General features: G+C 40.8%; 1 protein-coding gene across 1 annotated transcript in view; it reads right to left on the bottom strand.

Moving 5' to 3' along the window:
• Positions 1–23,309, bottom strand: part of STXBP4 (syntaxin binding protein 4) — a 192,091-nt gene that overhangs the window by 30,941 nt on the left and 137,841 nt on the right.

The raw sequence follows: 23,309 nt of genomic DNA, 5'->3' as shown, positions 1-23,309 counted from the left end.
TTTCCTCCCGCCCCCACCCCTGTTATGTAAAACTTGTCAGTGGCTCCCATGTCTGACCTCAGGAACCCAACTGCTTGCATTGTTCAAATATTCACAATGAACATGCAAGATACATCTACGCACATTATCTTTCTAACATACTGAAGTAACAGGAAATCATATTGTGCGTTCCTATGTAGTGGTTTGATGAACATTCTGGGTTTTTGCTCTAGATTAGTGCCAATGAAGGGGCGGTTTATTTGGAGGAAGTAGCTAATAGCAGTAGATCCTCAAGAAATGGAGAGGAGTATAATGGACAAGAGGCTAAGGAGGAGTTTTTGTCTTCCTCCCACAGAAGAATAAATGTAGTGTACATGGTGGTGAGGCTCATCATAACCCTAGTCTTCTACTCAAAAGGCTAAAAGGAGGAGCAGGGAGGAAAAGGTCCTATTCCCATCCTGGATCCTAATGCTCTGCCTGCTAGCAGTGCTAGAAGACAGAGGTGCCATCTTTGATCCTGGCACCATCCCAGTGGTTCACACCTTGATAACATCAAGATCAGATTACTGATGCTGAACATCAATGACCATGCCCCATCTTCTACTTGGAATAGATTTTCTCTACCATCTTGGACACAATTGTCTAAAACACTGAGCGCTATGAGCCACTACATGTCTATTTGATTTGCTAACTTTAAGCTGGCTTTAAATGCCCAGATATGGGACTTGTTCTTTTAATTCTGCATATGATATATCAGTCTTTATCACTAGGCATGTTCCTCAGCCATGGAAAAAAAATTGGTTAAGCCTTCCTTAAAAAAACTGTCACTGGACCCCTCTCTACTGGAGAGCTATCGTCTGGTCTTAAATTTATGTGTTATATCAAAAATTGTAGAAAGAATAGTCTTTGATCAACTCCACTCGTGCTAACCAACTTCCTACACTCAACATAGCTAACAAGAGGACGAACAATTCTAGACCTAGTCCTTACAGGAGCACATGATCTGGTGCAGGAGGTAATGGTGTTGGGGCTGTTTGATAACAGTGATCATAATATGATCAGATTTGATATCGGCTCTGGAGTAAGTACACACACGAAATCCAATACGTTAACATTTAACTTTCAAAAAGGAGACTAAGATAAAATGAGAACGGTGAAAAAAAAAAACACAGAACAGCTGCGAAGGTCAAAAATTTACATCACACATGGATGCTGTTCAAAAATACCATCCTGGAAGCATGTATACCATGAAGGAAACGAGAAACATGGGTGACATGATACAGATGTTCAAATATTTGAAAGGTATTAATCCGCAAACAAACCTTTTCCAGAGACGGGAAGGCGGTAGAACTAGAGAACATGAGTTGAGGTTGAAGGGGGTCAGACTCAGGAGTAATGTCAGGAAGTATTTTTTCACAGAAAGAGTGGTGGATACTTAGAATGCCTTCCTGCGGGAGGTAGTGGAGATGAAAACAGTAATGGAATTCAAACATGGGTGGGATAAACACAAAGGAATCCTGTTTAGAAGGAATGAATCCATGGAATCTTAGCAGAGCTTGGGTGGCAACACTGGTAATTGGGAAGCAAAACCAGTGCTGGGCAGACTTCTACAGTCTACGCCTTCATCCTAACTGAATAGATATGGATGGGCTGGAGTGTAAATTTTAAGGGGCTTTGATGTTAGCCTCAGAACATTTAGTACAAGAACAGTGCTGGGCAGACTTTTATGGTCTGTGCCCTGAGAATGGCAAGGAGAAATCAAACTCGGGTATACATATAAAGTATCGCATGCCATGTAAAATGAGTTTACCTTGTTGGGCAGACTGGATGTGAGCAAGTGCAAAGTGATGCATGTGGGAAAGAGGAACCTGAACTATAGTTATGTGATGCAAGGTTCCACATTAAGAGTCACTGACCACGAAAGGGATCTAGGCATCATTGTTGATGCTACGCTGAAACCCTCTGATCAGTGTGTCGCAGCGGTTAAGAAAGCAAATAGGTATTATTAGAAAAGGAATGGAAAACAAAAAATGAGGACATTATAAAGCCTCTCTCTCTCTCTCCATGGTGTGACTACACCTCAAATACTTTGTGCAATTCTGTCACCGCATCTCAAAAAGATATAGTGGAATTAGAAAAGGTATAGAGGAAGGCAACAAAAATGATAAAGGGGATGGGATGACTTCCCTATGAGGAAAGGCTAAAGCGGCTAGGGCTCTTCAGCTTGGAGAAAAGACAGCGGGCTATAAAACTATGAGTGAAGTGGAATGGGTAGACGTGAATCACTCGTTTCTTCTTTCCAAAAATATTAGGACTAGGAGGCATGCTCACATTAGCCCTCTCATCAAATCACTTCAATGGCTCCCTATCCGTTTCCACATACAGTTCAAACTCCTCTTATTGACTTACAAGTGCATTCACTCTGCAGCTCTGCAGTACCTCTCCACTCTTCTCTCTCCCTACACTAATCCCCGGCAAGTCCATTCACTGGGTAAATCTCTCTTATCTGAACCCTTCTCCTCCACTGCTAACTTCAGAATCCGTTCTTTTTATCTTGCTGCACCATATGCCTGGAATAGACTTCCTGAGCTGGTACATCAAGCTCCATCTCTGACCATCTTCAAATCTAGGCTAAAAGCCCACCTTTTGGATGTTGCATTTAACTCCTAACCTTTACTCACTTGTTCAGTACCCATGTTTTATCATTCCCACCTTAGTAATTCCCTTATCCCTTATTTGTCCTGTTTTTCTGCACTAATTCGATTGTAAGCTCTGTTGAGCAGGGACTGTCTCTTCATGTCCAGTGTATACAGCTATGTACGTCTAGTAGCACTATAGAAATGATAAGTAGTACTAGTAGAAGTAATGCAATGAAGCTCCAAAGTAGTAAGTTTAAAAGAAATCGGAGAAAATATTTCTTCACTCAACATGTAATTAAACTCTAGAATTCATTGCCAGAGAATGTGGTAAAAGCAGTTAGTTTAGAAGAGTTTAAAAAAGGTTTGGATAGCTTCTAAAAAGAAAAGTCCATAAGCCATTATTAAGATGGACTTGGACAAAATCCACTGCCTATAAGCAGCATAAAATGTACTGTTTTGGGATCTTGCCAGGTACTTGTAACCTGGATTGCCCACGGTTGGAAACAGGATGCTGGGCTTGATGGACCTTCGGTCTGCCCCGTATGGCAACATTTATGTACTTACGAAACTACACTTACAGCTTTTGTCAGTGAACTTCACTTGACCCTGGATAATAACGATATTATTCTTGCAGCTTCTTTTGACGTTGTCACTCTTTGACTTAGTTGATCATTCTCTTTTGCTCTCCTGCCTACAGGCTATGAGTATTTTGGATGCAATCCTTTCCTGGTTCTATTCTTATCTAAGTGATCATTCTTTATCAGTTGCCTACTCCACTTCTACATCAGAAGAAATGCCTTTTTACTGTGGGGTACTGCAAAGTTCTGTTGTGTCTCCTCTTCTCTTTAATATTTTCCTGAGCCCCCTATCTACTTTAATTCAAGACTTTAATAAAGTTGTTTTCTATGTAGACATTATACTACTTATTTTCACCACATCCTCAACTGGCCCAGTTCAGTCTTGCCTTTTTGTCTTATCACAGTGGTTAATCAATCATAAACTGGTCCTTAACCTCTTAAAGACAATCGCCTGCTGGATCACAGGCCATTATCCTAAGCCGACTTTTACTCCTCTGCTCTTTTATTTACCTACCCCTATGGTAGATTCTTTTTGTTACACAGAGTAATGTTTGACTCAAGACTCTCATTTGACAAACAGGTTTCGCAGGTACTTAAATTAGGCTTTTGCTCACTCTGGTGTCTCAGATCAATTCTTGAATTTTTCCCGGCTTCATATACTGGTCCACGTTTGTAATTTCTCGCTTGGATTATTATAACATTCATTGTATATTCTGGTATTGCTGCATATCAAATATGTCGTTTACAAACTCTACAAAATGCTGCTGCTTGTTTTCTGAGCAAAGCAGAGAGATACAATTCAGTTTCTCCACCGATGATCAAACTACACTGGCTCCCCATTAGTTTTTGCATTTGATTCAAGATTCTTTGTATCACTTATAAAACACTTCATTTGGGAACACCTTCTTATTTAAATATCTTCTGTAATAATCTCTTCTCTTTTTTCCCTTGATGCACATCATCTAGTTAGTATTTCCCCCACCAAAAAATGTTCACTACGAATCTACTAGGCATTCAGCTTTCTTTTTTTTTTTCACTCCAAAACTATGGAATGACTTACCTCTGCCCACAGAATTATCATTTGTGAAATTACTTGCTCCCATGATGTTACTGAATTCTATTATTGTCTCACTGTATTTTCAAATGTAAGCTACATTGCACCTGAGCTTGCTTGGGATAATGTGGGATATAAATGTAAAAAAAAGAAAATCCAATTTGAACCCCCCCCCCCTTTTTTTTTTTTTAAGATTCACTCTTGGTCTCCTTGATGGCTGCTGATTGAGGACAGATTAGCCTGTTTACTGATGCAATGTGTCTGTGGTTTGTATGTGCCTCTTTGTTTAAAATTTACTATTCTTTGCATGATTGTTGTCTTTCTTATTTTTATTGGTGTTCTTTTCAATTTTAATTCATATAATATTTTAGTTATTTGGACATAAACGCTGTGACCTGTGATCTAGAAACGGTGATATATCAAGATTTAAATAAACATGCTGTAACTGTCTATTGCCTATGTCCAGCTTATTCTTGCTGTACACCACCTTGGTGAATTTCTTCAGAAAGAAGGAAAACAGCTGCTAATAAATTAATAAATAACCTTTTTTTTTTGGAAGTAGTGCTAGCCATACAAAGGTAAGCATAACTGACTCCTCAGTCACAGGTGGAGACCCCAGTCCAAGCAAACAGGCAACTGACACACCTGCCTTCAAGCAGGTGTAAATGCTGATAGGGAGATTTTTAAAACTATATTGCTTTGGACTGTTCAATACATGCCCTCCTTTGAATCTATGCACCCTGTGGCAATTCTGTTTTTTAAAATAGCTGCCTTCTAACCTCAGCAATTACAAGTGAAAATGCTGCTATTCACAAGCAAAATTGCCATGCAAAACTTCTAAAATGACCAACTTAAAATCTGTTACGCAGAAACTACTTTACAAAAGGTAAGACTGCAGAATTTGACAAATATTCATATGAAGAACAAAATGCCTCCCAGAAATTATTATATAAATACTGTCATAACTTACACCTTGCTCTAGCAAGGGTGTTTATTTGTATGTGTAAGGTTAATGACTATAGCTCATATTTTCTGTTTATTAAGAAGAAGGGCTGAGCAACATCTACACTTTTTAAATAACGGAATACAATTGTTTCATTATCCATAAAGGCTGCATCCGGTTTTCACTGCTGACAACTGAGGCTTTGACCAGCAGGGGTGCCAACTTTGTATTGCAATTATTTTTAATTGCTTTAAATTGTGCTGCTTTGTTTCTTTACAAGAGAAATTATTTTATTTAACAAGTAGTCACCTCTGTCTCTCTCTTTTTTATGCATATACAAAGATCAGGGTCTTCACAGGATCTTCTGCAGGAAAAGAAATTCATTATGTGCCAAGTCTACCTGTCTGGGATTATAAACAGATAAAATAGCATCCTAGATATAGATATTTTTAAAGGCAGATTAACACAGACTGCTAGAAGGAAATACAACTACAATTACTATGGAAAAAGCATAGGGCTTGATATTCCAAACACACTTATCAGGATAGCACTGGGGCACTGCAGGGCTGGAGAGTGGGCGGAGGTAAAGGTATTCAGTAGGCAAAATTGCTCTCCTAACTTTCCCCCATGTTTACTAAGCCACGCGGCAATGCTGACACAACACATTCAAAGTGAATGGGCTGTGTTGGCATTAGCATGGCTTAGTAAACAAGGGGGGTTATCTGAATAGTGGTTTGAATATCATCTCTATTTGGAAAGCACCAGTGCTAGCCACTATTCTCCAGCTATTCAGCTCCACTCACTATCCGGATAGTGACACTAAATATCTAGACTTTAGTTAAACACTGTGGCCGAGATTGAAAAAAAAAAAAATCAACCGAGGATTTTTGAAGTATTGATTCAATAATAACTGCAATATATTTAAGAGCTTATAATTTCAGAAGCAAAGTATCAAGTGTGGTGCTTATACCAGTGATTAAGCTGATTGTAAAGGAAATAGACTTCTCAGCGACACAAGGGTAAATTCAATATAGGTCACTAAAGGTTAGGCGCCAAATCGGTTATAGAATAGTAGCCCAAGTACGCAGTGACCCACCAAGCTTTAGGCACAACTACTTATGCCATGTCTGTGGCTGGGTGGCTCTATTTTCTAAATGAAGAAACAAGCAGGTGATTTGCACGATCTAATACACTGCAAACAAAGAGCAGACCAGAGAAACAGCATCCGTAATCAAATTTACTCTCAATAATATGTAATTAAAAAACTGAGGGCCCCTTTTACCAAGCTACGGCAAAAAGGAGGGGGGGGGGGGTTGGTGATGGCGTGTTTTTTTACACGTGCGCTGAGGCCCCCTTTTCCTGCAGCTTGTTTCCTGCAGGAAATGGCTGTGCGGCAAGTAAAGAACTTACTGCACAGCTATTTCAGGGGGCAGCCTTACCGCCACCAGGCAGGGTGCGGCACTGCCCGATTATCGCCAGGTACACTCCGGCATTAGAAAAATAAATTGTTGTAGCACTGGAAATGATGGCACGCTAGGGGTAGGAAGTACCGCCGGGCTGCTGTGGTAGCCTGGCAGTAGTTCCTGTACAGCGAGCGGTTAGCCCACATTGGGCTTACCGCTGCTTATTAAAAGGAGCCCTAAATGCCTGACACAGCCATGTTTCGTCCAAACAAGGGCTGCATCAGGGGCACAAAAGAACCAAGAGGTGCGTTCCAGCAGAATCATCTACTTGGTGAAAGCAGCTCTCTCCAAAATAGAGATTTTTTTAAAATTACAAGTTACATAAGTACATAAGTAATGCCACACTGGGAAAAGACCAAAGGTCCATCGAGCCCAGCATCCTGTCCACGACAGCGGCCAATCCAGGCCAAGGGCACCCGGAAATGATGGCATGCTAGGGGTGGGAAGTAAATTTGCTTACAGACATTCTTTGTCCGGTCTGCTTTTTGCTGGCACCTATTCTATAACTGTGCACCCAACCGAGTGCCTAACTTTGGGTGCCACATATAAATTTGGGGGAGGTGCATAGAACAGTGTAGTAGTTGCTGCAGTTTAAACTAAGGCGTTGACTAGTGCTACAGTACAGAACACCACTATGCCTGCAAAGAGATTCATGTTTTTCCTGTATGATTACAACTTTTTTTTGTCTCTTCTACTTGTCTCATATACTGACAAAAAGGCCATATATAGTGCTTTAACTTTAAAATAAGTTAATATGTATAAATATTCTGTCCCTACACTTATAATGAGGTTCTAGTGATTGAACAATTACTTGGAGAGTTTACATCCCATTCTGAATCTTCTACTGCTTTGTGAAATAAGCAATTGACTAAATTCTTTTGGCATCCTCTTGGTTCAATTAAAGTGAATTGGCTACAACTTTATTGTCAACACTGCTACTTCTAGCCCTTCAAATTCTCCCTCCCGTGCAGCTTACAGGGCTGCAAAGTATTTTGTACCAGTAAGCCTGCAAGACAATTTTTAAAGGGTTTCTGTTTGAAAATCTTGCAGGCAACATAGGCACAAAGTATTTCAAAATGAAATCACCATGCATGCATATCTCATTTTGACTCCCCCCTCAGCTTTGCTCCTTTTCCCAACAGAATGAGGGTAGGGCAACCATTATCTTCTTTTGAAAAAGACTAATGCCAACTGCCTGATTTTTATTTTTTTTTTTTTAAATATGCTCACCCTGCGTCTGTGCTTCAAAAAAATGCACCCTTTTTTAAAATTCAAGAATATCAAAAGCACTAGCACCTCTGAAGGTGTGAAGTACAACCTTCAAAGTCTTAGTCCTATGCATAAAACTGTTTCGTTTTATTTATTTATTTTTTAATTGTAACACTTTCCTATTAGCAGCTGCCAGTGATAACGAAGTCACTAAAATTTTAGCAACTTTAGAACTTCAGTTCTTGGAGCATAAAGCACCCAGCCACCTACAGCACTTACACTGTGTATGGGTGCATGTTACTGTCCCCACTTTAGAAATGACAGAGTTCCTCCAGTAGCAGTTACAGTGGTAACATATTTCTTTCTCTTGTTTCTTGTTCATATTTAAATACTGTACCAGAATAAACTGTGATGAGAAAATTAAAAATTAAGGTATGATTAATAACTTTTCTGGTTTAAGTATTTCACATATAGAAACAGCGACATAAATTTAAAAAAGCATGGACTAAGCATGAGATAGATGATAGTGTGAAGGAAAAGCCAAAAATCAACTGAAGGAATGAAACTGGGCAAACTGGACAGACCTCTGGGTCTCTATTTGCATCATATTCTATGTTTGGTAGATAAGCAACTGTTGACTGATAAATCAGTGAAAAAACCTTTTTTGTTCTTGCCAAGAAAATAACATGGATAGTTTCCACACATGGAAATGTTCTAAACGGCTGGATGTGGCTGCGGCATGCACCTGGACAACCCTCCTAACATTACAGAGTGACATTAATCTTTGAAGAACTAAAAATCTCACCCTACTTGTCACATCACCAGAAAGGACTGAGAGATCAGCTTAATTGAATGTTACTTCCCCCCCCAACCCCCAAATTGCAACAATGCACACAGACATGTACATATCTTCCTAAAATAAACAAACACAATGCAGTGAACAATGCAGTGAACAATTTTTAAAGAACTATTATGTAGATACCATAAAATATTTAGAGGTTCTTTTACAAAGGTGTGCCAATGAATTTAGCATGTGCTAAATGCTAAGAAGCCCATTTTATAGCTATGGGCTTGTTTGTCAGCACACGCTAATTGTCAGTGTGTGCTAAATCCACCCATGTCCAGCGATCCTCCTCTCTTCCCTGCCCCCCTCCTCCAGCCACCCATGTCCAGCGACCCTCCTCTGGACATGGATCAGCTGTGAGCCATGTTTCCCCCCCCCCCCCCCCCCCCCCCCCGGGTTCTGAAGTTGACATCATAATGGCTACGGTGATGTCAGCCTGATCTACGGAGACTAGCAGACCAACTCGGAATGAGCCACGGTCCCAGGCAAGTCAGAATGTTGGAGGTGAGAATTATTATATAGGACTACAACACGTAGGTTAATTATAAACCAGTGCTTTACACGGCCACATTTCATCTTCCCCTAGAGCTGCATCCGGGACAATAAAAACAAAATGGTGTGTGAATGGAGATTCATCACAAAGGTACAAACAGCTTCTCTCTCTCTCTCTCTCTCTCTCTCTCTCTCTCTCTGTCACCTATGCGTTGTACCATTTGAATAAATTATTAACAGACCACCTATTTTGTCTGCTACTTTATTCTCCATCTTGGTGTTTGTCAATCAACTGCCTTGTTGCTTTCTCAGCCACTTAAAATTCATCTATCAGCAGGGTGACCGTGTACGACACATTGAGCCAGTTCTGTATTTATCCCATTACATGCATGAAGTCCTGCTTTTCTCAGGGAAATCAAATGGAAAATCAGAATTACATTTCTGTGCTATGGGACCAAACCAGGATGGGTTCAGCCAGACCTCTTTTTGACATGGAGCTTTACAATCCCTTATTTTTAATACACGTTCCTTTATTCAAAGGGACAAAAGAGAAAAAAAAAACTTTATTTTTTGCAAAGGAGACGAAGCTTTAACTAAGCTTTCATTTGCCCTCTCCCTATAGACACAGACCGCTGGATTCTATATTCGGCAACTAAAGTGGTGCGCGCAAATCAGCTCATTGCCGATTTCTGCATGCAACTTAATTGATCAGCCAATCAGCACTAATAACTGGCTGCTAACAACCAATTACTGGCATTAACTGGCCTTAATTGGGAGTTATGCGCATCGTATTCTACAACAATGTGTGCAGAACTCCTATAGTGTGTAATTTCAAGGGGGTGTGGACCTTCCTACAATTTACGTGTACTGTTACAGAATAGACTCCGATTGGCGCCTAGCTTAGGCGCCAGCATTTATACCTGCTTTCAGCAGGCGTAATTGCCGGTGCCTAAACTTAGGCGCTGTTTATGTGTTTAGTGCTATTCTATAAAGGATGTGCATCCTTTATAGAATAGCGCTCAGTGCTTAAATATTTCAGCAGAATTTACAGAATCTAGTCCAGAATGGAAAAAAGACCTTTGCTACATTTAAAAATGAAATATAAAGTCTCTCAATAGAAATCAAGGATTCTAGGTGTATTGTGACATCTTTTATTAGAACAGTACAAGAATAATCAAAAGATGATGTACTGTATAATAAGGATGATCCAAAACAAAAGCAACCCAAATGTCTAAAATGTTATTACCAATAAATAATTAAAAACAAATAGTGTCTCTTTTCCTATAGAAGTATTCACTCCGCCTGACATGTTTCGGCATCTTGCCTGCATCAGGGGCTAACTTACAAGTACCTCCCTTTTCAAATAAATCCACTCCAGCAGCATAACATGTTCTCTCAGCATCTGGATTTTGCTTTAGAGGCCAACAGTGAACATTTTAAGCTGCTGGAGTGGATTTATTTGGAAAAGGAGGTGCTTGTGATCCCTTTATGTAGTTATTTATACTTTTCAGATTTAATGTTTTGAACAAGACCAGACTACCGGTGGTATTGTACAATGTTTATGAAGTTAGCCCATGATGCAGGCAAGATGCCAAAACATGCAAGGCTCAGTGAATAGTGCTACAGGAGAGACACTGGACACTGGTCTGCTGTATTTGTTTTTAATTATTTATTGGGAACAAACATTTTGGACATTTGGGCTGCTTTTGTTTTGGATCATATATACTCCCATGTTCTAAAAATGGCACATAAAATTAGGCGCACAATTGCGAGCCCAGTTATAGAATAAGTCAGTTACTTGCACTTAATTGTAGATATGTACCAAAACTGGCATTAATCAGCACTAATTGTCACTAATTAGCACCTGCACACGTAACTGACTTATGCCCCTATTCTGTAAACTGAGCGCCTAACTTCTCTCGCATGCAACTACAGAAGGGGCGTTAACATGGGAGGAGAAAGGGCATATCAAGGGCATTCTAACTGACCTTGCGTGCATATAAAGTCTATTTTACTGTTTGGGAATCTTGCCAGGTACTTGTGATCTGGCTTGGCCACTGCTGGAAACAGGATACTGGCCTAGATGGACCCTTGGTCTATCCTAGCATGGCAACCCTTATGTTCATATGTGAACTCCAACCACGTTGCTGATCAGACTGCATGGACAATGCTAGTCTTTATCTGGTGTCAGTTACTAAGCTACTCTCTTAATTCTGTTGCATCCCGATTCCAAGCATCCTAGGACAATTACTACTACTTACTATGTTATGGAGGCACTAGAGGTGCAATTATTATTATTATTATTATTACATTTGTATCTCACATTTTCCCACCTATTTGCAGGCTCATCGCATGCAACTACAGAAGGGGCGTTAACATGGGAGGAGAAAGGGCACATCAAGGGCATTCTAACTGACCTTGCGTGCATATAAAGTCTATTTTACTGTTTGGGAATCTTGCCAGGTACTTGTGATCTGGCTTGGCCACTGCTGGAAACAGGATACTGGCCTAGATGGACCCTTGGTCTATCCTAGCATGGCAACCCTTATGTTCATATGTGAACTCCAACCACGTTGCTGATCAGACTGGATGGACAATGCTAGTCTTTATCTGGTGTCAGTTACTAAGCTACTCTCTTAATTCTGTTGCATCCCGATTCCAAGCATCCTAGGACAATTACTACTACTTACTATGTTATGGAGGCACTAGAGGTGCAATTATTATTATTACATTTGTATCCCACATTTTCCCACCTGTTTGCAGGCTCAATGTGGCTTACATAGTACCGTAAGGCGTTTGCCAAGAACGGTAGAGAAAAAAAAATACAAGGTGATATTGTGGTCGAGTAAAAGTGCATTTGATTCAGACATAATAGGGAGGGAAGGTTAAATAAAGTCCAGTACGATCGTTGGGTTTGCTGTGATGCAGAGTGTAGACATCTATGTTGGGTCAGTAGGATATGCCCTATTGAACAGGTACATCCTATGACAATGATGCAGTACAAAGAAATAGGAAACAGCCCTGGCTGCATCACCTTTACAATCTAGTCAAGACACACAGGCCAGACAAAGAGATTTCTAAACATTTACCGCAACAAACATGGTTAAAACTGACAAGGCTTTGATCAGGAAGAGCCAAAGTTTAGAATTTCAAAGGAGACCTAAAAAATGTGGATTTTTTGGTGGGAACAGAATATGGACAAAGAGAGGGGCATGAACAACTCAGAAGAGCTGTTCCCAGCATACAGTGCAAAAGAAGTGTACAGTTGACCGGGGAGGAGCAGCTCATAAATAAAAATAGCTTACATGATCAAAAGAGATCACAAGGAAGGGATTCAGGGGAAAAGATGGATGAGAGAAACTCAGCATGAAAGAACTTTGGGGTGATTAAGAGACACTTGAATTACATGGAAAAGCAGATGAGAAGTCAACATAATGAATTTGAAGAGAGGGATATATGATTGGGACACAAGTGATAAGTTTTGAGCAAAGATAATTGAAGGAAGAGATTATATCCAGTGGGGAAATAAGTATCAAACTTAGAAGAGAAAATGAACTGAGATAACATGTTTCCTCTAAAAAAGGGGAGAAAATGTTAACTTGAAACTTCCTTCCTTCCTTCCCTCCCATCCCTATGATGTCTCTTCTCTCTTTGTTCACTGCCCCCTCCCCCCAAAACAGAACAGCTCTCGCTCCCCCCTCCCTCCTTCGAAACAGATGAAGACCACCCCCCCCTCCGCTTATGGTAGAGCCCTGGTGATCCAGTGGTGAGCTGGGGCAGAAGTGATCCCCAAATGCTCCTGCCCATGCAGTCTCTTGGAATGCCCTCCCGCGGGAGGTGGTGGAGATGAAAACGGTAACGGAATTCAAACATGCTTGGGATAAACATAAAGGAATCCTGTTCAGAAGGAATGAATCCTCAGGAGCTTAACCGAGATTGGATAGCAGAGCCGGTAGTGGGAGGTGGGGCTGGAGGTTGGGAGGCGGGGATAGTGCGGGGCAGACTTATACTGTCTGTGCCAGAGCCAGTGGTGGGAGGCGGGACTGGAGGTTGGGAGGCAGGGATAGTGCTGGGCAGACTTATACGGTCTGTGCCAGAGCCGGTGGTTGGGAGGCGGGGCTGGTGGTTGGGAGGCGGGGCTGGTGGTTGGGAGGCGGGGATAGTGCTGGGCAGACTTATACGGTCTGTGCCCTAAAGAGCATAGGTACAAATCAAAGTAGGGTATACACAAAAAGTAGCACACATGAGTTGTCTTGTTGGGCAGACTGGATGGACCGTGCAGATCTTTTTCTGCCGTCATCTACTATGTTACTATGTAGCAAAAATGGCTGCCACCAGTTCCAGTGGTAGTCTAGTGAGATAGGTGTCACAACCTCCAGCAGCAATTTTGGGACTGGAGCCAACATGGGCAGGAACAAGTTCTCATAGATGCTTCAGGTAACTTCACATGTATTGAAAATCACTGTAGTTCACTGATTCAAGGGTAGGATCAAAATGCATACTGATATTCTATAGTGTCCTACGCTTTGTGGTTCTAATTACGAGAATACATTTATTTAATGACTTGTTTAAACAAAGAGACCTGAACTACTAACCTTGAAAGGCTATCCAGAGAGAGTTCTGCTCAATGAAAGGTTGAAAGCACACTCAAACGTCAAAAGGTTGTCTTAAAATCTGAATGACACTCATGGTATTTATGTAATGACAGCAGTTAACCCCTCTTTGACACTGATTATCATGGGCAAGTACCTGATTATTATTATCTAATTACCGTTGATAACTGTCAGACTGAGTATACAGACTGTGAAGTCTTTGGAGAAAGGACTATGCTGTCATGCAGCTACAGCAATGTACATTCTGACAACACAATCAATAATAAATATTATACTATATTATTGCTTCAGATGAGTCAGTGTGGAAAAATCTACTGTAAATATGCTATCGCCTTCAACCCATGAATCCTTGGTTAATGGTAAGTGGGCAACTAATAGAAGGAGCAATATTTTTTTATATATTGTGAAGCAAACCGATATTTATTTCTCTGACTAAAAAAAAAAAGGTCAGATCTGTCAGAGTAAATAAGTTCAGTGAATATAGTTACCAGAAGCGAGATAGTTTATTAAAATTTTATACACTGCTGTCACGTTTTCAAATCTGGAACTGGGTTGTGAGCCCTTGGGCCACTGCCGAGGAGCGGCAGTGGCAGGCAAAACCACCCCACACCAGGGGCAAGGCAGAACTCTGACAACAGTTAGGCTTCACCTGTACCTGGTCACTTTCCACCAGGAGTTAAGCTCCCAGCTTCAGGTGGCCCACAGGACTTTGCAGGGCAGGGCAGGAGCTGGATAACAGCTAGGCAGCACAGGGACCGAGTGTCAGAGGGGAAAGGAAGGAACATGGGCAGCAAGGCAGAAAACTGGGCTAGACAATACAACACAAGGCAGGGACAGGACAAGCTAGGGGACAGAAACTGGAAGCTGCAAGCAGCCACTGAAACAGGGAACAAAACACTGACTAACAAGACACAGAACTAAAAGCTGCAGAGCAGCCAGCAGGATACAAACAGACAAGGACTAAACACCAAACTACCACTCAGAGACAAGCAAACAAACAACAATCTAATCTAACTATCCACAGACTAGCAAGAATAGACAAGAATCAAGGCAGGCAAAAACTAGAACTGGAAACAGCAGAAGTGCACCAGCACCCCAACATATCAGGGCCTTAGACGCAATGCAAAGGCATGTAGAAATGTTCCAAGATGGCTGATAAGCCCGAAAGCAGTTGGAACTCAGCTGCTGCAATCACCAGGCAGTTACGGGTGCTGTGCAGGCTCAAACAGCACAAGCAAACCCGGCAGCCTGGAAGATCTGGACCGGGCTGAAATCTGGAACGGGTGACGGTCCACAGCAGCCACCGGTTCTGGCCACCAGAGGGCGAGATGAACACAGACGTAACAACTGCCTTTCTTTGCCAATAAACTAGGTGGGTTTACAATAAAATAAGTGAAGGTTATGCCATAAAAAATAGAACACGAGAAAAGAAGAAATAAAGGTAGAGAAGGAATAAGTAAAAGGGTAGATACAAAAATACTGCTACATGTTGGCTACTCGACTCAGATGGAGACTCTGTAGGCCATAATAAACAGGTTTCAAAGCATCTCTTGTTGGTACTAATAAAACATGCCATTAAAAAAAAACTCATTGAAGAACGAGTCTTGTTTGATTGTTCAACCGCTAAGACAATTAATTGCCTACCGACATGGAACTTTATATAAACTCTGCCCCTCCTCAAAGCCAGGTCTAGTATAAACTAGTAATATAATGAACTCACAGCTCCAGCCTCCATATAAATATAATAAAACACCAATGCATGCCAGCTCCAGAATTCAGAGTGAGTTTTACATCATTAACCTTATAAACACAAAAGACAATGGAGCTGTACTTAGAATAATGCTAAGATGTACGAGTTGAAAACAGGAAGGCAAATGTACACAAAGCCCTGCACAAAGACGTGATAAAAACTATACAATATTAATATTTAATTACTGCACAATTTCCATTGTATGGTTTCCACATTTGGAGTCGAAAAAATTGGCGCGGAACGAAAACACGCATTCTAAAACCCGTGCCTAAAGTTAGGTGTGGTTTAAAGAATACATGTAGTGCCATCCATGCAACTAAAATTTCGGTTCAGCCATTTACACCAATGAAAAGCTGGTGTAAATGCGCACACCTAACTTTAGGCGCAGAACGGGTTATTCTATAAATTTCAGGAACATCCACAACTCATCCATGCGCCTCCCACTTTTGAGATCCGCATTGTAGAATTTACACAGACTATATTATAGAATATGCTTAGCGAGTAGTGCACGTACATTCTAATTAGTGGTGAGAATTGCTTGTTAACATCAAATTATAGTGCTGACTGGCTTAACCAATTGAGTTGCTCGTGCAAATCAGAAAACGTCCAGATTTATGTGCGCAACTGTAGTTGCACTATACAGAATCTGTAGGAATAAAAATAATTCTATGAGCTATGGAGTCAATGCAGAAAGCCACTTGTTAGAGCTGTTGACCATTTGGCTTCAACTGCAAGCTTTCTGAAAAAATTGCCCCCAAGATGCACTATTCAATGAGCATACAAATTACACAAAGTAATCCACAGTTCATTGTGAAATGTCTCTCTTCCTGTCAGTGCGTGAGTGGTGACTGGCTTATGCGCTGAAAGAAGGGAAACATTTAAAAAAAAAAAAAAGCTGCTGGCAGCTGCATCAACCCATGTTTAGTGGCTCTCTCCCTCCTCGAATCAAACCCTCTGCTATCCAACATGCAAAACACCACCCTCCCCCCCCCCCCAAAAAAAAAGCCTGGTGTCTAGTGGAACCCTCAGTTCATTGACCTCTCCTCCCTCTCACCCTCTCCCTAACATTTAGAAAAAAATCTCTGTAAGTCTGGTGGCCCCCTCCCTCCTCCCCTGATCTGACCCCCCCTACCCCCAACATTAGTCTTTTGGCCCCCTTCCCTGATCCTAACTAAAAATAAATTTTCTGGGTGTCTTGGGCTCCTGCCTCCCAGGGCTTATCATAAAGGAGGCAGGAGTAATACCAACTCATTTCTGCCTTCAGTGCCACCATCTTGGAAAATGGCGACGCCTGACCCTGCATTCTGGGATGCACCGAGTGGGGTCAGTCTGCCAACTAAGGGAATTTTCCCCTTATTTGGTAGTCTCTGCCCACACTACCAAATAAAGGAAAACTTCCCTTATTTGGCAGACTGACCCCATTCGCGCCTCCTTTAAGGTTCACTCGGGGGGGGGGGGGGGGGGGGGGGTGCCATTAGACACCCAGGAAATTGTTTGTTACAGTCAAGGTTGGGGAGGGTAGAGAGGGGACTATTAGACTACCACTCCTCTCAAATCAACCCTTCTATGCTGCACTGGACCTGGCAAAAAAATTTCCCGCATTGTACATACATGAATGAAAAGTCATTTTTTTCTGCATTGTGGGGTAATAGATAATGACCACATTACTACGAATTTTAATGTGGTATGCAACCATGTTTATCTAACAAGTTAACCACCATGCTCAACTGTTTTCTGCACTGTACAGTGAATATCAGGTGTGTAGACTGTGAGGCATATTTTCAAAGCACTTAACCTTCCAAAGTTCCATAGATTTCTATGGAACTTTGGAAGGCTAAGTGCTTTGAAAATTTGCCTCTGTGTTAACCGTGCTGTTCTGCCTACGTTGGAATAGGACCCTACCGCGCAACTCTGGGGTGCATAAATGGAGGTGCCCAGTTATAAAATTGCCACCAATGTAGATCTAAACATAATGTGGATTTATCACCACCATAGAATATTAGGCTCACTTTCGAAAGAGAAAAATGTCTAAAAAGTGGCCTAAAGCAGCATTTGGATGTTTTGCTCACTAAAACGTCCAAATTGGTATTTTCAAAACCCGTTTCCAGACCTTTTTCTTTGGAGTTTGTCTGCAGGGTGTCCATATCTCAAGGGGGCGTGTTAAGGGTGGGATAGATATGAGCGTTCCTAAGACCTGGACATTCTTCAGCCATAATAGAACAAAATGAAAACATCCAGGACAAAAACTAAGATGTCTTGAGCTAGACCTGCTTTAATAACAAATAAGCCACAAAAAGTGCCCTAAATGACTAGATGACCAATGGAGGAATAAAGGAACGATCCCCCCTTACTCCCCCAGCGGTCACTGACCCCCTTCCACCCCCTAAAGATGTGAAAGAAACAGTATACATCAGCCTCTACCACATCCTCAGATGTTAGCCAGTCCTATTAGAGCAGCAAGAAGGTCCCTGAAGTAGCCTAGTGGTCGGTGCGGTGCACTGTGGAGAAGGGTACCCAGGCCCATAATACACTCTGTTACACTTGTGGTGGAAAGTGTGAGCCCCCTAAACCCACTGTACCCACATACAGGGGACACCTGCAGTCATAAGGGCTATCGTAGTAGTGTACAGTTGGGTACAGTACGTTTTTGCTGAGTTTTGGAGGACTCACTATACATTTTAAGGGAGCAACAGTGAGATGTGTATCTAGGAGCTTTTATGTGACGTCCACTGCAGCGCCCCCTAGGGTGCCCAACTGCTCTGCTGGGATGTCTGTGTGGCCAGTCTACTAGGAATGCTTGATCCTCCTACATCCCAATTACTTTATTTTCTGCATTTTTCACTTGAACAATTTTTTTTCAAAAATGGACCAAAATGATAAATGCACAAAGCACAAAATCATCTAGCAAGTGGCCATTTTTGGGAAAAAAAAAAAAAAGACATTTTGCTGTTTTGAAAATCGCTATATTTGCTATTCAGATTCTGGACGTTTTGAGAAAAACATCCAATGTTGGACTTGGACATCATATTGAAAATGCCCCTCCACCTATCACAATTTAATAATCACTAAATCTTAACATTAGAGCAGGCTCTTAATCAATAAGAAAAAGAATGGCAAAGACAAACAGCAGCTGAATGGGAACACTCATTAAATTACATACAAAGTGTAAAAGCAAAGTAAACCAACAAAGCACAGGATAATTCAATCAAGACACAAAATGGCAGAACAAAGAAGCACTTAAAATCAAGTAATTATAGGTGGGTGAAAATCACAGATTAATTGCTCACAACACGAACTATTTTTCGTAAGTATAGAAGAGAAAAATACTTATGAGAGTAAAGAATTAGAATTTTATCAAGGTAGATAATATGCTTTTCTCTGAATGTTTAGAAATGTCTCACTACTAACCAGTAAAATTTATCTGGTTAATATCCTTGATGCTATTTTTCATTTTATTTCTTCTGTGAGCTACTGCTCCAGTCCCAATATTTTTTTGAGCTGACAATTTCCTCTTGCTCTTTTTATTTTTTATCTCAATAGGAACCAGGAATCTTGGTACCTAAGTTTCATTTACAACTATCGAAAAATTTCTCCCATATATTTATATCCTTGACTCTACTGTTGACTCTAATGCAGTCACTTAGCCTCCTCTTCCTATAAACTGGTGCCAAAAGTCATGTGTAAGTTATAGAATACTAGCACTTGCCCATATATGCCCTGCAAGTTATAGAACAGCGTGAGTTGTGCACGTAACTTAATTGTTAAATTAGGTGCTAATTGGTGCTGCTATAATTGGTGTTAATTGACACTAAGTAGCACTAATTTGCAGTTACACACATAAATGCCCTAAGTATTCTACAAATTGAGTGTGCAAAATCCATTGCATGCAACTTATACATGCACGTTACAGAATACTATCAGTTGTGTGTAACTGGGAGCAGTTAGGCGTGAGCATTTATATGCATAAATGCCATTCCATAGCATCCTATCAGGTCAGTCCAGACCAATGGGTTGTGTCCTTCTACCAGAAGATGGAGACAGAGAATGAAAATAATTTGCAAGTGATTCGCCCCTTAAAAGTATCATGCTGCACAATATGTTCAGTATTTCTCTGTCTTCCAAGTGGATAGATGATGGGCTAACAGCCCTGCTACTAACCTAGTTTCTAACTAGTTTCAGTTGAGTTTTAATTACCCTTTTGTGGTTCTATACTCATGTTTTATGCTGAGTCTCCGTTAGCTTGGGGGTGTCTGTTTGGCTTGTCTCCTAATCCAGCTTCTCAGCTGTGTTTCAGTTAAGTGGGAGTGCCTATTTGGCTTGCTCTCCTAAACCAGGTTGGTTGCACAATGGCACTGTTGCAGCAACAATCTAGGTTGCACAGTGGTACAGGCCACTTGTTTGTTTGTATGATGGCACAGGCCACCTATATTGCACAATTACACAACTCCTTTTGGTTTCTTCCTGGTAGCAGCAACAACCTATATTGCACAATTACACAACTCCTTTTTGTTTCTTCCCGGTAGCAGCAACCACCTGTATCGCTATCCTATGCACTTGCAAGTCTAGCTCTCCTGTAACATCTACCTAGGTAGCTACCTCTGTTGTATAGTTGCAACAGTCACCTATTTTGCATAGCTGCAACAACTAGGCCATTTCCATAGTTGCAACAACTGCCAGTACTACTCAGCTTAAGCAACTTTCCTATAACAACCAGCTTGGTTGTACAGTACCAGTATTTCATACATGCGACAACGGTCTGTCTTATGCAGTTGCACAATCTGCTGCATGGTGCAGCTAAAATAGCCAAATTTCTTCTTTACCTTCAGCAATTGCTTACATGTCGTAGCATTCCAAGTCAGCTGTATAGAGCTGTTCTAGTAGCCAGCTGTGTAGCACGGCTACTCTGTCACCCTATATGTGCAATGGCTGCCAGTATAGCACAGTTCCAGAAGTTGTCTGAATAAGCCATTCTTTGGCACCAGGTTAGTCAATAGCCATTCTGTTTAGACCCTGTTGGTCTCCCTTCTTTATTCTCAGTGAAAGGTGATTCTTCAATTTGCTTCTGGATCTTCCTGGTTGTGTCAGATGTAAAAAAGCACCGTGGTTTTCCACCTCCTGATAGCTTTCTTCTTATACTCCCTTCTCTTAGAACGTCTATTGTAGTTACAATATTTCCTTCATAGATGTGCTTTGGTCTTAGGCTGTTGCCTTCAAAGACCCATTCAAGAAAAATCACCGGTTGGGTTTGCTTCTTGCTTTAAGCATCTCTTCCGTTGTCTATCAATGCCATTTTCTGTTCTACTTATCATGTGACTCACTTCCTTCTCCTCTTCTATACCCTTTGTCTTTCCAGAGTCCTTCTGATTGGTCTTGGTTCTTTCTACTGGATTTTGCTGGGAAGAATCACTAAGGCTATTCCAGTTTACCTCTCTTTTGAGTGCTTCAATCTTTTAGTCCTGCCCTATACTGGGGAGACTGCTTTGCTACCTTTTGCAAACTAATTTAGATGTGTTGTATATGATGTGTCTTTTTTTTTAAATGGTGTTCTTTTCCAAAAACTGTTTATGCTTTGTATTAATTTGTAAGCCGCCTTGACCCAGTCTTGGAATTTGGCGGGATATCATGATTTAAATAAACATTGGTCTGGACTGGTCTGATAGGATGCTAAGGAAAAGTTATGTCTTACCTGATATCTTTCTTTCCTTTAGTCCTATCAGATCAGTCCAGAATCCCTCCCTGGCTGATTAATTTTCTTTTAATTACAAGCTACATTTTTCAGATATCATTGACTCTACTTTTAAGTTTCCTAACCTATTGTGTATCACATGTCTCCTGACACAGTGAAATATGTGCATGTCAGTACATGCTGCAATGGTAAGGTTTGAACGGATTGAGACATTTGGTCTCAAAGTTTCAATACTGGCCACCAGGAGAATTTTGAGAACCGTTGTTTGGCTATTCGAAATACTGAACTTTGTATGCAGCACAATTCCTTACGGGGTGAATCACTTGAGAACTATTTTCATGGTCTAGACTGGTCTGATAAGACTTAAGGAAAGAAAATTATCAGGAAAGACAACTTTCATATTAAATTTGTGCTTAGTGTACATCATCCTGGTGCCTAAATTTAGGTGACCTGTAGAGAATGAACCCCCATTATGCAACAAGTTGCTTAGCATGTAAGTGCATGGGGAGTTCATGTGGGCAGGACACGGGCAGGTCTCCAGCACATGTAACTCACAGAATACTGTAAATTATGTGCCAAAGTGTCACATTTAGGCACATACATTTATGCCTATTGACATAGCATAAGTGGGAGTGCTAAGCCAACTCATGCTAGTATTCTATAATGGAATCTGGGCACCCAGATGCATTTATAGAATTAACACTCACTGCACTGCATCTTGGTGCCTAACTTGTAGAACTCAGTTATAAACTTGCCCCTTAGGTGTCACCCTTGAGTGCTGATCATGATTTCCTTCCCTAGACTCCAAAGTCAGAGAGATTCCACATCAATGCATAGCACTGACACTGGACTGTAATTACAATCTTAAATATCTGAAACACTGGAAAGGCTTATTTTTGCCAGTGTTTTTTCTCATTATGTAGTTGCACTAAAAAATCCACACAGTGTGGTTTGCTAGAATATCCAAAATAATTAAACACAAAGTCAAAATTTATTGCACTCAATTTATTATCATGTACTATAATGAATAGCATTTTAAATTGTAATGGGAAGCCATTTTTATTTTTTTTTATTTTTTTTTTGGGGGGGGGGGGGGGGGGGGTCAGGGGAAAATGAGCGGGGTTTTTTCCCCCTCTGTTTCGCTGAACTTCTTGTCTCTATTCCTACTTTAAAGTGCTTTCCTAACCTCAAGTCAGCCAGTTTTGCCATGGGAACTGAGAAACAAAGCTCTGTGGAGCCTCATAATGTTCACAGAACCTGGTAAAAACAATGCATAGAGTTGGTTCTCAGAAGTAGCAGATTACACGACATACTTTGAAAAACCAGAGAATTCTATATTGTGTACAGAACTTGAGAGGTCAGAGGCAGGGCAATTTGGTATCAATTAAAGAAAGCATTCAGATTCACTGCAGAGTGGAGAAAATCTACTTCGAAACCACTTCTGTAGCTATGGGATAATTTTAGCAACTCCTTGTCAGATATATTTACTCTCATCACTTGGTCCAATTTCTTTGTATTTTCTTTTAAAAGGTCTCTTAAGGAGACATGTATAGTTTTATTCATTTGAAAAAGTAGCTTATTTCTATAAAATAACTGTTAACAAAATGCCAAATTCATTAGTAGCCAGGCTCTAACACAATAGGGTGAAAGAATCCTGAAAGCAGGGGATTCTGGCATCAAGATGTATTTTAAATGAATGATGTGTACATACACGTTGACCATTAAATAATATTTGCATTTTATTACTTTTACTTATTTTTTTTTTAATTATTTTCTCATCTACTACCTGCAAGCTCAAAAGCTATCAAAGTGGAGTACATTCAGGTACAGTAGGTATTTTTCTGTCCCTGAAGAGCTTACAATCTAAGGGGCCCTTTCACTAAACCACGTTAAGCATTAATGTGTGCTTAGCAAGAGAAAAAAAGGCTTACTGCAAAACATATTGAGTATTTTGTGGTAATTTCCCTATCAGCGCACACTAATCACATGCTATTTATTTTTTATCTTATTTGTTTTGGAGGGGGCACATCATGGATGGGAATGTACATGGAAGCATTAT

Source organism: Microcaecilia unicolor, chromosome 6 (assembly GCF_901765095.1).
Source record: "Microcaecilia unicolor chromosome 6, aMicUni1.1, whole genome shotgun sequence".
NCBI classification, from domain to species: domain Eukaryota; kingdom Metazoa; phylum Chordata; class Amphibia; order Gymnophiona; family Siphonopidae; genus Microcaecilia; species Microcaecilia unicolor.
Note: the sequence above shows the minus strand (reverse complement) of the source record. Positions and strands in the feature narration are given on the sequence as shown.